Genomic DNA, 15,775 nt, shown 5'->3' on the forward strand with positions numbered 1-15,775 from the left:
TTAATAATAGTGAACATGTACTGTGCAAGGAAGTCAAATGCCCATATCTGCTTGTTGGTCTTCTTCTTCTTCTTCTTCTTCTTCTTCTTCTTCTTCTTTGGTGATCACTCATAGCCGAGTAAGATTGTTTTCTATAAACACGGTTTCAACAATGAGTCCGTAAGTGACTGTGGAGGCCAATTCTGGACCCACACATCCTTCCACAGTGGTGACATAGGTTTCCGGGCGGGAGTTGATCACAGTGTGGATTTGCCAAGCATGTCTTCCTCCTAGCATGTTTCTCCCTTGCGTTCTGAGTTTGAGTGTCTTCAAAGCCCATGACACCTTTGGTAAAGTCTGTTTTCCAACTGGAGTGCTCACAGGCCAGTGTTTCCCAGTTTTCAGTGTTTATACTACATTTCTTTAGATTTGCCTTGAGACAGTCTTTAACCACCAGCATTACGCTTTCCATTTTTAAGTTCGGAATAGAGTAGTTGCTTTGGAAGACAACCATCAGGCATCCGCACAACATGACCAATCCAACAAAGCTGATGTTGAAGAATCATTGCTTCAACACTGGTGATCTTTGCTTCTTCCAGTACACTGATATTAGTTCGCCTGTCTTCCCAAGTGATGTGTAAAAAATTTCGCAGACACCGTTGATGGAATCTTTCAAGGAGTACAGCAACATACCCAATGACATCAATTTTAGGAGTATGGGATAATGTCCTAATGCTATCAGTGCAAATAAGGGTTCTTTATAAAAAAAATCAAAGGTTTTCCTGACTCCTTAACTCCTGATTGCACATCCAGGAATCTGCTCTCCCAGCTAATTTGCAGCCTTTCCATCCATGTGGAAAAATTTATGATTACATAAAATCTATGCTTAAATACGCAGAGCACACATTTCATTTTACATCAGCCCCCAGAGGGAGGGCTGCAACAGTTCTGTCGAGAAGAGCTGGCTGCTGCTACTGCTGCTGCTTCGTTTTCAAATGACATCCAACTGTTAATGGGAGAAGGGAGGATATTTGAAGCTACTCATCATGCAGAGATAAAAAGGAGGCAGCATAATCCTGCTATGTCTTGATAACATTAATTAGCAGCAGAGCTTAGGGATCTTTTTTTAAAAAAAAAATCAAAACTATTGGATTTAACACTTAGTTGCAAAAACACTAATAATGTTAAGAACATTTCTGCGTTCCTGATTTTTAAAATGGTGTAGTTTCAACAACAAAATAAATACCTTTTTGTTGTTTTTTAAAGAGAGGTATGCCCATTTTGGATTAACCCAACTTTTTAGTACAAATATATATAAAAGAAGAAGACGTTTGCATCATGACATTTCCAACAGGGCTTGTGTCTGAGTAGATGCTTAGAAAAGGTTGTCTTTCATTCCCTTTACATTCTATGGCTCTTGTGGTATGAGAGCAATACATGAAACGTTGCCTACATTAGTTGTGCTCCCAAGAGATGTTTCACAATTCACATCCTGTAAACATCAAACAGGAATAGTCCTTCCCGTCTCCCCTCCGCCTGCACTTCTAGATTTGTGGCTCTTGAAACCCAGAACTAAACCCAAAACAATGCCTCAGGGGTTAGCCTCAGATGGGAAAGAGGTTGTTGCAGCAATTAGGAAGCTGTCTTGTGCAGAACAGGTCTATTTATGGACATCGGGATCTGCATGGAGCTGTGCCTCACCTTCTCTAAATGCATATAACCGGAGAGAGGACTACCGAGAACAGGACTATCCTGCGCCATGCTCTTATCCCAAAAGGCAATGTGAGCAACTCTTGCTTGAAAGTAAAGAAGAGCTTTATACAGGCTAACAGCAGTACAGGCTCAGCAACAAGCACAATGCCCAGAAGGTGTAGGAAAGGAGATTGCGACTAAACATCAGGAAGAACTTTCTGACAGGAAGAGCTGTTTGGCAGTGGAACAGACTCCCTCGGAAGGTGGTGGACTCTCCTTCCTTGGAGGTTTTCAAACAGACATTGGGTGGCCATCTGTCATGGATGGTTTAGTTGGGATTCCTGCATTACAGGAGGTTAGACTGGATGGGCCTCAGGATACCCTACCAGCTCTAAGATTCTATGATTCTGGGTGAAGATTCCGTTTTTTTTAATATCAATTTCTATAAAGAGTTTTCAACATAAAATACAATATAAACCAAACTAACCAAAAGAAGCCCCTCCCTCGGGCAGGTCAAGGTCCTTCCTCCTCCCCAATAATGAGGCTCTGGACTCCACAGAAGGGGTGGGGAAGAGAACCAACAGATCTGCTTCATTCTCTATGACTTCTAGAGTCACAAGGGGGAGACCTCCTTCCTCCATCCCTGGCCGCCCACCTTCCAGCCCCCAGGCGTTGTTTACCTGGGGCTGCCAAAGCATGCCAAATCCTTATGGAGCCAATGGGCCCATGACCCTCAGTATGGACCTGCAACTCCCTATTTTAATGTGGAGGAGCATATCTGAACTTCTAATGATAGCAGCATCGATGGCAACTTTGCAGAATGAGTGGGCTAACGTTTTGAAAGGATCTGTGGACTAAGTTGCCTGTGTAGATAATGTACCTTACTTGTGGTGATCAGAAACTTCAGAAATGCGGTGCTATATTGATAACAAATTCACCACAGAAGAAAATGCAACAACAACAACAACAACAACAACAATAATAATTGTAATAAAAAATCCTGTTTGTGCATTCCTCTCCCATTCCTGGGCAAGAGTGACATGTTGAATGCTCCCAGACAAAAAACAATTTCTTAATGCTTAGCCAGTACATCGGCAAGGAGGGTAAGACTAAAACCCTCCTATATGTAGGGACATATGGATCTGAAGAAGCTATCAAACAGGGGGCCTCCTCACCTGGACTCTGAAATGGTACCAAGATATGTACTTGTCATTTTCTGTATTTTTGAATCAGCTCTGTTTTTAATCATGCATGATAGTTTTGCATGATTATATGCCACGTTCTCTTTAACAGCAAAAAAACCTACATGGCAGATGTTTTGTTATAGAAAAATCCGAAATGGTTGACAGTGCATCTTTTATTTTAATTGGCTGATAAAAATCACGGCTTTGTTTGTGGATCTTTGTATTCTGCCATCCACCTCTAAGAAAAATTACTTCAGACACTAAAAAGCACCTTTTGAACCTCTCTCATCCTATTTGTCCTCAGTATGAAGGTTGAAAATGAGGAACAGTTCTTGCCAGTGTAGTTGTTTATCCACGTAACAGATGGATTTAAGAAATAGCCGATTTAAGGCTCAGCCATATAAACAGTCCCATTGCCAATCTGATCAGTGCAAGAGGAACACATTTTACTTCTGACTTTTAAACATCTGCGTTCTCTCACAATGGTCCAGTTCACACAGAACGCTAAGCCAAATCATGACTTAGTGTGAGTTAGCAAAAGTGCAGGCTCCTGGAAAGTCGTCTGTGGCCATTTTTCCCCTTCTGCAGTCCTGCATCTGCTGCTGCATTAAGCCATGGTTCAACTTTGTGTGTCATCCCCATTTGGACTCATGTTTTAGCTCTCTCCAACAAACCACATCATGTACAACATAAGCTACGTTTACAGGTCATGGTGTATGTGCAGAGAGCTGCAATCCAAGTATAGGTTTGGACATGCTAGTTCGCTATAGATACCTCGCCAAGAATTCATAAGCAAATTTTGCATGATGGTTCTTGAGATCAAGGTCTGTGTTAGGAAACAATTAGGTGCCATTTTGAATCAAGATGGCAGACTGGACCTTTCAAAACTGCACTGAGTTTAGCCACTAATTTCAAAACTTCAGATTTCCAAATCAAGCTGTGTACGAAGCTGCTAATATTCTATTTTGATCCATTTTGAGAAAATCTGCCCCTAGTTTGTATGCCAGTGTTGTGTTTCTTTTTTAGGTATTGCAAATAGGCTTTTACTGATGTTTGCAGCAAAGATGTCACATTGTCCCAGATCTGCAGCTCGACTATCCCATTGTTAGCCAGAGATCCAGAGGAAATATTTGTGAAAAATGCATTTTCAGTAAAATAATTTTATTTGAAGGTCACTGCAAAATCATCTGTTTTAGCAAGCTTGAGCTTGTGAGATCAATTCTCTTTAGCTGCATCACCCAAAGGAGGATGCATACCACTGTTACCTTCAGAGAGATTTCACAGATGTCATGGCTACTTTAGTACCTTAGCGCTGCGCCACACACCGTTTTTTCTTCATGAAATGAAACATCAAATGAGATTTTACAATGACAAAAAAGAATTTTATAGCTGTACTAGCTGGCAAATGATGTACTACAGTGGTTTTACACTAGTCTCATTGTTCTGAGCTTTGAAATTCCTGAGGCTAAGCCGACATGTGCTCAGAGCATGCAATCCAGCTCATTTAAAAAAAAAAAAATGTTATCACACATCAAAGCTATGGCTTAATGAACAAACCATGTGGACTTATGAAACTGCTAAAACTCCTAGCGTGTAGATCAGTCTCTTTCTCTGGTTTAAAATCTTAACCTTAACTCTCCCAAAAGCATTGGCCTGGGATAGAGATGGGGGGTGGGATCAGGTTGTGAGGAAGTCTAAAATACTCCAAATGGAAAGAAATAGCATATATCCTTTAAGCTTGTCTGCACAGATACCTTATTGTGCATCAAACTCTCTTTAATACATATTTAATGAGCATTACTGCTGTAGTAACTGGACTGCACTGCACGCAGCTGGGAATATGGATGTATGCTCTTAAAATGCCCCGGATTAAAGAGGAGAGTGTCTTCATAAGCATAGTAATCAGTGGATCTGAGAAATTGCTAAGACATGTTGAAATGCTTAGCAGGAAGCAACATTCACAGTGGCTTTCAAATTCTGATAATTTCAGACACATATAATCTCGCATTTCCCTCTTGTTAAAATTGACTTTTATTTCTTCTGGGTTAATTACAGTATCATTTAACTATTTATTTACCTTTTTTACACTCTCCCAGCTAGTGCAAAGTTCCCCTCTCCTTTACTTTCTCTTGTGCACTCTCTCTCACTCTTCTACTTTTGCTAAATAATACATGATAAAGCTGTGAAATCAAGTCTGAATACAATATATATGGATGATTTGCTGGCTACATTTTTCAATGGTAACTATTCAGTCTGTAGAAAGTTCAAACTACTATTCAGCTCACAGTGGAACAAGCCCATTTAATTCATTCATGTTAGTGAATGTATAAATGCATGTAAGAGGCACATTTTAAATCCTTGGTAGATTAAAAAATGTCAGAACGGCCCTGTATTTTTAATATTGAGTGCTGGAGGCCCATCTCCTGACCTAACACTTCTCATCCAGGTGCTTGCTAAGCAGCTTTCCTGTGACCATATGAAAGATCTCCATGTAATAGCAAGCCCTTAATTTAGCAACAGGCTATATTCATCTTCTCTAAAGGAAACATGGCATTATTTACCAAAATAGCATTAAGCAGTCTTTCTATAAATCAAACCAACAGAAAGCAAACATTCTAATATCCTGCTGAACCATGGAAAAACACCACAATATAAAACCCATGGTGAATAAATGAAAAGATACATGCGTACATGTTCTGTCCATTTCCAAGCAAAATCAATATGACTGCTGTTGAAACGACAGTCTTGAAATTATTCTTACTTTTCACACCAGTCCTAAAAACATTTGTCTGAAGGTATGTCCCATAGTTTACAGCAGTGCTTTTTTTCGGGGGGGGGGGGAGAGATACCTTCAAACATTTTCTGAATCTAATGGGAAAAGAAGCTAATTTTAAAAACATTTTTAGTTTTTTCTCTAGCACAGTGAATCGTCAGTTCTGTTGCTACCCCCGATGGCGACCTCATTTCCTGTCATGGTGTTTCCTGAGTCACAGACAGACTGAGAGTACTCCTAAACATTTATTTTTTGGGGGGGGGGATTACAGTAGAAGCTGCTTCTGAACAAACAAGGTAAATCAGAAATCGTATTGTGAACTGTCCCGTGATCTTCAGATGAAAGACGGTATACAAATTTCAAACATATATACATATTGCATAGCAACCCCCTACCAATGGTACAATTGCAAACTTCTGTAGAAGACAGCAAAGAGTTTCATAGTCCTGCTCTTGGATATATATATATTTTAAGTACTTGTAAAAAGAGAAGAAGCAGTGTCTTTCAAGAAGCGTCCGCGCTAGGTGCGTATATCACATGGCATGTTATACTTCGTAGCTATAGTGGAAAGCATAGCTATACCCCACAGCCACAAGTATTGTATTTTTCGCTCTATAAGACGCACCAGACCACAAGACACACCTAGTTTTTGGAGGAGGAAAACAAGAAAAAAAATATTCTGAATCTCAGAAGCCAGAACAGCAAGAAGGATCGCTGTGCAGTGAAAGCAGCAATCCCTCTTGATGTTCTGGCTTCTGAGATAGCTACACAGCCTGCATTCGCTCCATAAGACACACACACATTTCCCCTTACTTTTTAGGAGGGAAAAGTGAGTCTTATAGAGCAAAAAATATGGTATTTATCTAGTGGGGTGTACTTGAGGGTTGATGTCAAAGATGTCTACCTATTTTTGTCAAATATTGTGCAGGTGCGTCAAAATCAGTCTAGGATATCAGTTCTGCGCTACTGCAACCACTGATGAACCAACTGTGAGCAATGGAACAGGTGAAGAAAGCTTAAGTCATCTCTGGGCTGTGAAAGCAACATTGAAGGGTGTCGTGAGGGGAAATTGAGGCCTCTTGAAATGGCCCAGAGGCTCTTTCTTCTGCTTTAGTTGAATGTGTTTAAGGTTCATATGAAGAGGTTCACACAATAAATAAGAGAAAGCTTGTGCACCTTGAAAATGAGCATTGCCTTGAAAAGCCTTTTTATTAAATAAATGCTTCTCTCCCAATAAATACCAATCTTCAGAGCAGCAGCAAGCTGAGGAGAGGCCTGAAGGTAGCCTGAAAAAAAGAATCAGCTGCTGTCATACCACAGGTGTGAATCTTCAATTAAGAACCATCATGCTTTTCTGCCAACACTAATGAAATTCAGATGTGACAGGTAAGAGAGCTGCTTTAGGAAAGTTGTTTTTTTAATAAAAAAAAATCTTTTGGTTTCTTTTTCCCCTTCCCCATAACAACCACAGTAAGGACTGCTTGCCAATAGGAAAGTAATGATGCGATAGGAGTGGCAAAAAATGGGTTTCTAAATGAGGTAACAGCAAGGTAGGGAAGAAAAAGGGAACAAACTGGTCCCTTTTGAGCTCTGACAAGGTAGATAAGCCCAGAACTGCCATATTTGAAACAGAGACTGACAACTTTTCATGGAGGATGTTTCATTGAAAATTTATGCCACCCATGCTGGAATTCAATCTAGGCTTCCAAAGGCTGAGTTGAAGGGGAAACTCTCAGGGTAGTAAGTGAGCAGAAACAAACAATTTACATCATAGAGATAAGTTAAATCCATTTGGCACAAAATTCACTTGGAAATAGGGAATATTTTCCAGCTCCCCCTTTTGTTCAGGCAATGTATGTGCTGGGAATTCCCATAAACGAGAAAACTAAACATTTTAGGGGGGATAGATTGAAGCATGCAAAGGCAAGCTGATGAAGTTTTTGTGAGATATGTTAAAAGTAAACATGCACACACAGCCAGGCTAGTAAATTTTTCTTTGAAGCTGCACAGGGTCCTTCTAAGAAAATTTGGTAAAATATATATGTGGGCAAGTTTTAGTGAATCAAGTCCAATCAGTGATTCTGTGACTGAAAAACCTAGAGGCAGACCAGGGAGAGATTTCTGAAGAACTGGAATTCTGACCAGAGCTCTTAGGGAAATGGTTGCAAAACCAAAAGCTATAAGGTGGCTTCATGATTAGCTTCAGAAATAAAGCACTGAAGTTCCAGAAATGAGGACTTGGTTAGCACATGGCATTAACTGGAATGTAGCAGAAGGAGGGATAAAGTTTTAACTTCCTTGACCATTTTTCCCTCTTCCCTTTTTCCTGTTCTTCCTACTGATTATCATGAATTATGCTTTGAACTAGGAAGATGAGATTCACCAGTTTCCAAGCCACCTTCTTAACCAGACAGCTAGGAAAGGTCAGAAGCAGGGCAGACAGTTGTTCCCTGTGCATTGAATGTTCCTGTTCTATTCTAGATATACTTTCTTTTGCTCAGGCACCTGCACAGTGTGAGACCTATTACAAATTTATAAGTCTCAATTCTGTCATGCAATTTACTTGCTCGCTTCCCAGCAGAAGCCCACAAAGAAATCCTCTGCATTAGAATCCTAATTCATTGAATATCCTCACTGCGATCTTTCCCAACAAATAGGGCACACACAAAAATGAAGCTGAGTTGCAATTGCAGAAAATATATAGCATATTAGACCTGATGAAGTGTTTCAGCATTCAGAATGGCTCTCTAGTGAGGGGAGACACACTGTCAGATAGCTTTGCTTAATAAACGCAGTGGTGGCCAGAAAAATAAGGGCCTATTCACAGGGCTCAGCCTCTGAGCTTGCAGCAGATGAATTTTTAAAGTTATTGTCAGTCCACACTGATTTTTCAGCAGCACTACCAGACTACATGCTTATGGGAGAGTCAACAACATGCTTTACACTTAGCAAATAGTCCATTGGCAAAGTTGCAGGAAACCTAATAAACGCTCTAGGAATTCTAAGCATTGTTCCTTCGAAACTGTCATCTTTAGGAAAGGCAAAATCGGTTCCTGAATTTCAATTCAGAGAAAATATAATGTGTTCACCTTACATTTAGGATGGCAAAACAAAAAATGGGGTGGGGGAATTAAACATCGCAAATACAAGGGAACAAAAGAGGATTGAATTTTGCATTAAAATTACTTTGTTTTCCAAGGGCCAGGGACTTATTCAGCAAAAGCTCAGCAGTTAGCATCATTCCAGGGGTAGTCACAGTACATCAACACACATCAGACTGAGGTCACATTCATACCACACATTTAAATTGGAGAGTTTCCTAGGAAGTTCAAATAATCAGATCAGGCACTTTGGAGAATTTCTAGTGAGTCTGGTCAGGCTGGGGGTTCTGCCAACATGAGGAGTTGAAGCAAGGAGATGGAGCTGTCAGAGGTCTTATAAATGCACTTAACTCACCAATACTTTATTATGGAAACTACTTTCAGGTGTAGTTCGGAGATTTTGTAAAAATTAGTTCAGTTAACTTTGTTGAAATGAGCACATTCATTACAAACACTGGTCTTGAAGCAAGGACAGGTGGCAAGTTGTGGCACCAAAATCCCAAAAGTCCTTTCAGCTGTTCTTTGGCTTCCACAGCTACACTAGGACTGAAACATTGCCTGTTCACAGCTGTCCCTGAGATACAAACAGCATTCCTTCTAATCTGCAGTACAAAAGGAGTTCATGCCTTCAGATGACTCTGGTATAGAAGATTTGGTCATGATGCAGGAAAGAATTAAATAACCTAGAGGGTCTATGAGAAAGGAGACTAAAAATGTGCTCCCCATTCTTCATAGCCCATTGTAAGGTGGATTGGAATTTGAATAGATATAGAAACAGTATATACAGTAGAAATAGGAAAAACTTTTCAAATCAAAAGCTTCTCAGAGCTTTCCAGAGGCTCAGCAAAATACTATGGGAAGTGATTTCTTGGAAGTTGATGCAAGTATAATTGTGCAGGAATGGGATTACTACTGAGGATCTAGCATATATATGACATGTATGTTAAAAATAACAGACACAGAAAAGGTAGTCAAGCAGACAATGGATTTGTTGAGAAATTTAGTATAGTTATAACATATTGGAACATGGAAGCATGAGCCTTTTTTCTTCCTTATGTGTTGTTTGGTGTAACTTCATGTGTCGTTTGGATATGTTTTCTTTTTCTGGATTATTGTTGATGATACCTTACAATTTATTTTATGGAAATATACTAAGCCTTGTTAAGTATTGTTATCATTGGGGGTGGGGAGTAAGGTAAAGGTAAAGGTAAAGGTACCCCTGCCCATACGGGCCAGTCTTGACAGACTCTGGGGTTGTGCGCCCATCTCACTTAAGAGGCCAGGGGCCAGCGCTGTCCGGAGACACTTCCGGGTCACGTGGCCAGCGTGACATCGCTGCTCTGGCGAGCCAGAGCCGCACACGGAAACGCCGTTTACCTTCCCGCTGGTAAGCGGTCCCTATTTATCTACTTGCACCCGGAGGTGCTTTCGAACTGCTAGGTTGGCAGGCGCTGGGACCGAGCAGCGGGAGCGCACCCCGCCGCAGAGATTCGAACCGCCGACCTTTTGATCGGCAAGTCCTAGGCGCTGAGGCTTTAACCCACAGCGCCACCTGCGTCCCTGGGGGTGGGGAGTACAACCTTGCAAAGGTGTGGGATTCTCACGATGAGGCTTCTCTGGAGGTTCATGGCAGATTGATCCTGCTACCTCCACACAAGATGGGCCTGCTAAACCATTAAAGGTGAAATGTTGACCATGGGAACATTCAACACACTTGAGGATGGAACGGCCACTTCTGATGTGAAGGTGTGTGAGGCGAGAGAAGAAAGGAGCTTGTTGTTGCATAGGCTGGTGAGAGGTAGCTCATTTTCCTTCCCCTCCTAGGAAGAGATTTTGAGAGTGAGCAATGGCTGGGCAGTTGGTGGTCCATGGACCATCCTTCCCACTTCTCTGTCAGTCATCCATCCTCTGAAAAGCAATGAGAGAAACAAAGCAATAACCATCAGGAAATATATATATATATACTCACAGTGTATTTATAGATTATCTGCTGCTGTTAGAAGTTGCCTCTGGCTGCCACTTAGCTGCTGAGCCAAGTTCAAGCTCTTTGTTTGCCAGTGCCAAGCCCTATAAAGCTTGGGACCCAGGATATCTGAAAGATTGTTCCATCCCTTATATACCCAATCACTGTGCTGTGCAGAAGAGGGGCCCTTATGAGTATCATCTCATCTGTTCCATATCATACAGGAATTGAACTCCTTCTCTTAACATATCAGTAATAATAATAATAATAATAATTTATTATTTATACCCCGCCCATCTGGCTGAGTTTCCCCAGCCACTCTGGGCGGCTCCCAATCAGTGTTAAAAACAGTACAGCATTACATATTAAAAAACCTCCCTGAACAGGGCTGCCTTAAGATGTCTTCTGAATGTCAGGTAATTCTTTATCTCTTTGACATCTGATGGGAGGGCGTTCCACAGGGCGGGTGCCACTACCAAGAAGGCCCTCTGTCTGGTTCCCTGTAGCCTCACTTCTCGCAATGAGGGAACCGCCAGAAGGCCCTCGGCGCTGGATCTCAGTGTCCGGGCTGAACGATGGGGGTGGAGACGCTCCTTCAGGTATACAGGACCGAGGCCGTTTAGGGCTTTAAAGGTCAGCACCAACATTTTGAATCGTGCTCGGAAACGTACTGGGAGCCAATGCAGATCTCTCAGAACCGGTGTTATGTGGTCCCAGCGGCCACTCCCAGTCACCAGTCTAGCTGCCGCATTCTGGATTAATTGCAGTTTCCAGGTCACCTTCAAAGGTAGCCCCACATAGAGCACGTTGCAGTAGTCCAAGCGTGAGATAACTAGAGCATGCACCACTCTGGCGAGACAGTCCGCGGGGAGGTAGGGTCTTAGCCTGCGTACCAGGTGGAGCTGGTAGACAGCTGCCCTGGACACAGAGTTAACCTGTGCCTCCATGGACAGCTGTGAGTCCAAAATGACTCCCAGGCTGCGCACCTGATCCTTCAGGGGCACAGTTACCCCATTCAGGACCAGGGAATCCTCCACACCAGCCCGCCTCCTGTCCCCCAAAAACAGTACTTCTGTCTTGTCAGGATTCAACCTCAATCTGTTAGCCGCCATCCAACCTCCAACCGCCTCCAGGCACTCACACAGGACCTTCACCGCCTTCACTGGTTCTGATTTAAAGGAGAGGTAGAGCTGGGTGTCATCTGCATACTGATGAACACCCAGTCCAAACCCCCTGATGATCTCTCCCAGCGGCTTCATATTGATATTAAAAAGCATGGGAGAGAGGACAGAACCCTGAGGCACTCCACAAGTGAGAGCCCAGGGGTCTGAACACTCACCCCCACCACCACTTTCTGGACACGGCCCAGGAGGAAGGAGCGGAACCTCTGTATGACAGTGCCCCCAGCTCCCAGCCCCTCTAGACGGTCCAGAATGATGTTATGGTCGATGGTGTCAAAGGCCGCTGAGAGATCCAGCAGAACTAGGAAACAGCTCTCACCTTTGTCCCTAGCCCGCCGGAGATCATCAACCAGCGCGACCAAGGCAGTTTCAGTCCCATGGTGAGGCCTGAATCCCGATTGGAAGGGATTCAAATGGTCCATCTCTCTTGTCTTTTCTTTTCGGCACCTACTGAAGTCATTTCTTTTTCAACAAGTCTTATAAGTGTAGATCTTTCTGCACTTAAAGAACTGTGTCTGCATCTGTGCTGGATTTGAAATGTTTCTCACATACGGAATTGTTTTTGTTTTTCTATATGGAATTGGATGTGTGTATATATATATATATATATATATATATATATATATATATATATGCAGGTTTTGGTGTCCTCGGGTGTCTTCCCGTGTAAAAGTTGGGGTGTCTAGGCGACGTTTCGACGAGGTCTCACTCGTCATCTTCAGGCTGGTGCTTTCGGCTTCTTGTTACTGGAACAGAGCGGGATCTCAATGTTTGAGTTCCTATAAATACTGTAGAGGGGGTGTGGTGTCTAGCCTCCAATGTTCTGGGCAGAGAGGAAGTTGGTGATATATAGTTGGTGATTTACTGTGAAATCACTTCCTGATATTTTATGGGAAGCATTTCATAAATGGAATCTGACGGATAAGTAAGGAGTTGTGGGTAATTCAGAAATAATGTCATTTGACATGTGTGGTAGATGGTGGCGAGTAAAATGATGCTTTAACAATCGCCAGGGGAAAATGCATAAAAATTATCCTTCGCAAATCTCCTCCTTATAAGATGTCAAAAGCCTTCACACTGCATATTAAGGAACATGGAAATGAGCACTGACATAGCAAATAATGCTAAGTGAATAAATGCTTCAAACAACTGAAAATAAACCAGTGTGCCAGTAGAAGCATAATTTAACCCCAAATACCAGAGGAGTATAGTGGTTGGGAGGTTTACGGAATGATGTGTGTTTATGTATGTGGGTGTATTATAAGAGAGGCCTGCTATAGATTCCACAGTTCCCAAGCTGTCGTATGTAGGCTCCATGCTCCATGCATAAAACTGCTGAAATTTCAAAGACTCCAATGATATGCCATTGTTTTAGCAGACTCTATGGCTAAAGCAAGGCGGGTGTTTGTTTTGCTTTGTGGGGCAATGGGGAGAATCTTATTCCATTATGGGCATCTCACAGTATTTGGCAGTAGTACTGAACTACAATACTTCAATAGAAATGTAGAATTTTCTCATAGAAAGAAGCAGCATTCAAGAGCAATAATTATATGGAATAAAGATGGAAAGCTTTCAGCTTTCACTGTGGACGCTTATGCCATATTGTGAAAATGGGTGGAGAGAGACGTTAAATGGTTAGGGATCTTGAAGTGAGCCTAATTGCACACAGCTGTGCTGAAAATGCAAGCAATTAGATGAGCTTATCTTGGGCACGTTCTGAAGGGGGGGGCAGGCTCTCTAAGTGTCTTTTGTTTTGGATACCCCGAGATGGATCTATAAAAATAAGAAATATTAATAGTGTTATAATGGTGTATTTAGGAGCACTGTAGATGAAAGTTCTTGACTGGCTTATGTAGCTGGAATAAAGGAGACTGACTTCTGGAGACACCTGATATTGAGAAGGAAAGTCCATTCAAAACTTAACATATGTGTTTAACAGCAGACTCAAGCTTATTAAGCACTAAAATGATGAAACACCAATAGTACCACAAATTTCTCACAATGGTAACTTCTTAAGAATGAGACCCACTTGGAACAAACTTGAAATTGATTGAAATGAAGTCATAGAATGGAAGGAAAATGCACAGAATGGGGTGCGGAAGCAGCTGTTGATCTGGAGAAACTTTTGGCTCCTCTTGTCTGATTTGTTGCATCTGAGCTGGATCTAAGCAGGCTTACAGCCTTTTCCCCCCCCTTGGACTCTTCCCATAGTCCCTACGGTAGACTGGTGAAAAAGAGAACCATGGTCCTATAGCATGAATAGCTATGAAGAAATTTCAGCAGGTAGAGTTGGCATGACCAGCAACATCTGCCGAAATTCCTTCTTCTGCACTCTATTAAAGGTGCAGCAGCCCTGTCCTCAGCTTCACTTGGCTACCTAATGTACACTGAAGAAAGTCAGCGTGTCTACAATTTATAATGCATAAAGCCTGCCCTGGTCCTTGCCAGCCAAGTGGCCAGGAGAGAACAGTGCAAGGTAAAAGAAGAACTGTGTCCAGTTCTGGGCACCACAGTTCAAGAAGGACACTGACAAACTGGAACGTGTCCAGAGGAGGGCAACCAAAATGGTCAAAGGCCTGGAAATGATGCCTTATGAGGAACGGCTAAGGGAGCTGGGCATGTTTAGCCTGGAGAAGAGGAGGTTAAGGGGTGATATGATAGCCATGTTCAAATATATAAAAGGATGTCACATAGAGGAGGGAGAAAGGTTGTTTTCTGCTGCTCCAGAGAAGCGGACACGGAGCAATGGATCCAAAATACAAGAAAGAAGATTCCACCTAAACATTAGGAAGAACTTCCTGACAGTAAGAGCTGTTCAACAGTGGAATTTGCTGCCAAGGAGTGTGGTGGAGTCTCCTTCTTTGGAGGTCTTTAAGCAGAGGCTTGACAACCATATGTCAGGAGTGCTCTGATGGTGTTTCCTGCTTGGCAGGGGGTTGGACTCGATGGTCCTTGTGGTTTCTTCCAACTCTATGATTCTATGATTCTAAGAGAATAGTGCAAGGTAAGGGACGCGGGTGGCGCTGTGGGTAAAACCTCAGTGCCTAGGACTTGCCGATCGCATGGTCGGCGGTTCGAATCCCCACGGCGGGGTGAGCTCCTGTCTTTCGGTCCCAGCTCCTGCCCACCTAGCAGTTCGAAAGCACCCCTAAGTGCAAGTAGATAAATAGGTACCGCTTTATAGCGGGAAGGTAAACGGCGTTTCTGTGTGCTGCTCTGGTGCTGGCTCGCCAGAGCAGCTTCGTCACGCTGGCCACGTGACCCGGAAGTGTCTTCAGACAGCGCTGGCCCCCGGCCTCTTAAGTGAGATGGGCGCACAACCCTAGAGTCGGACACGACTGGCCCGTACGGGCAGGGGTACCTTTAAAAGAAGAGGCATTTGTGTTTTGCATCTATTTTTATGTGGTAAACAAAAGTAAGTGTTCAACTGCCTGAGCGCATTAGGCGCATATGTTATACTCAAGGAAGTGCATGGAAAGATATATATGATGTGTGCACCTGAAAGAGGAAAAAGGTTAAGTTAAATCAATCACACCCATCTCCTGTAATAACCAGCAAGCTTATGTTGTTGGGGACCTGTATCGAATCTTCTAGGTATGAAAAAACACGTTCAGAGATAGTTCACTTACAGCAAGTTACTGTCACCTGGAGAGCTGAGCCCCCTGAAATTAGCTCATATTGCATCAGGCAGATAAAAAGCCAATATAAGAGGGAAAGAGAGAAAAAATCACATAATTGCAAGACCCCGATTGCGAATGTTATAACCTCTGGGCTCTACATTTTACCATTCAACTGAACAGATAACATTTATGCATATGGAGCTGTTGTATTGCTAATTCCTGAAATAATGTGTGCAGCATGGCATATCATTCCACTGACAAGCAATTGGCAGGTAGCTTTTA

The 15,775-nt window shown here is 42.5% G+C and overlaps 1 long non-coding RNA gene across 12 annotated transcripts in view; it reads right to left on the reverse strand.

Annotated features, from left to right (window-relative positions):
- Positions 1 to 6,399: 6,399 nt before the first annotated feature.
- The window catches only part of LOC310848256, a 388,509-nt gene continuing 379,133 nt past the window's right edge, over positions 6,400 to 15,775 (reverse strand). For 11 of the 12 annotated variants that reach the window (XR_014566219.1, XR_014566220.1, XR_014566221.1 and 8 more), the window contains one exon: positions 10,297 to 10,637. This is a non-coding gene — a long non-coding RNA (uncharacterized lncRNA). Of the gene's footprint in view, positions 6,915 to 10,296; positions 10,638 to 15,775 lie in introns of those variants that run through there. The other variant, XR_014566218.1, reaches the window with a different exon arrangement.

The sequence above is a fragment of the Podarcis gaigeae genome (assembly GCF_964106915.1).
Source record: "Podarcis gaigeae genome assembly, chromosome: 7".
In the NCBI taxonomy this organism is placed as follows: Eukaryota; Metazoa; Chordata; class Lepidosauria; order Squamata; family Lacertidae; genus Podarcis; species Podarcis gaigeae.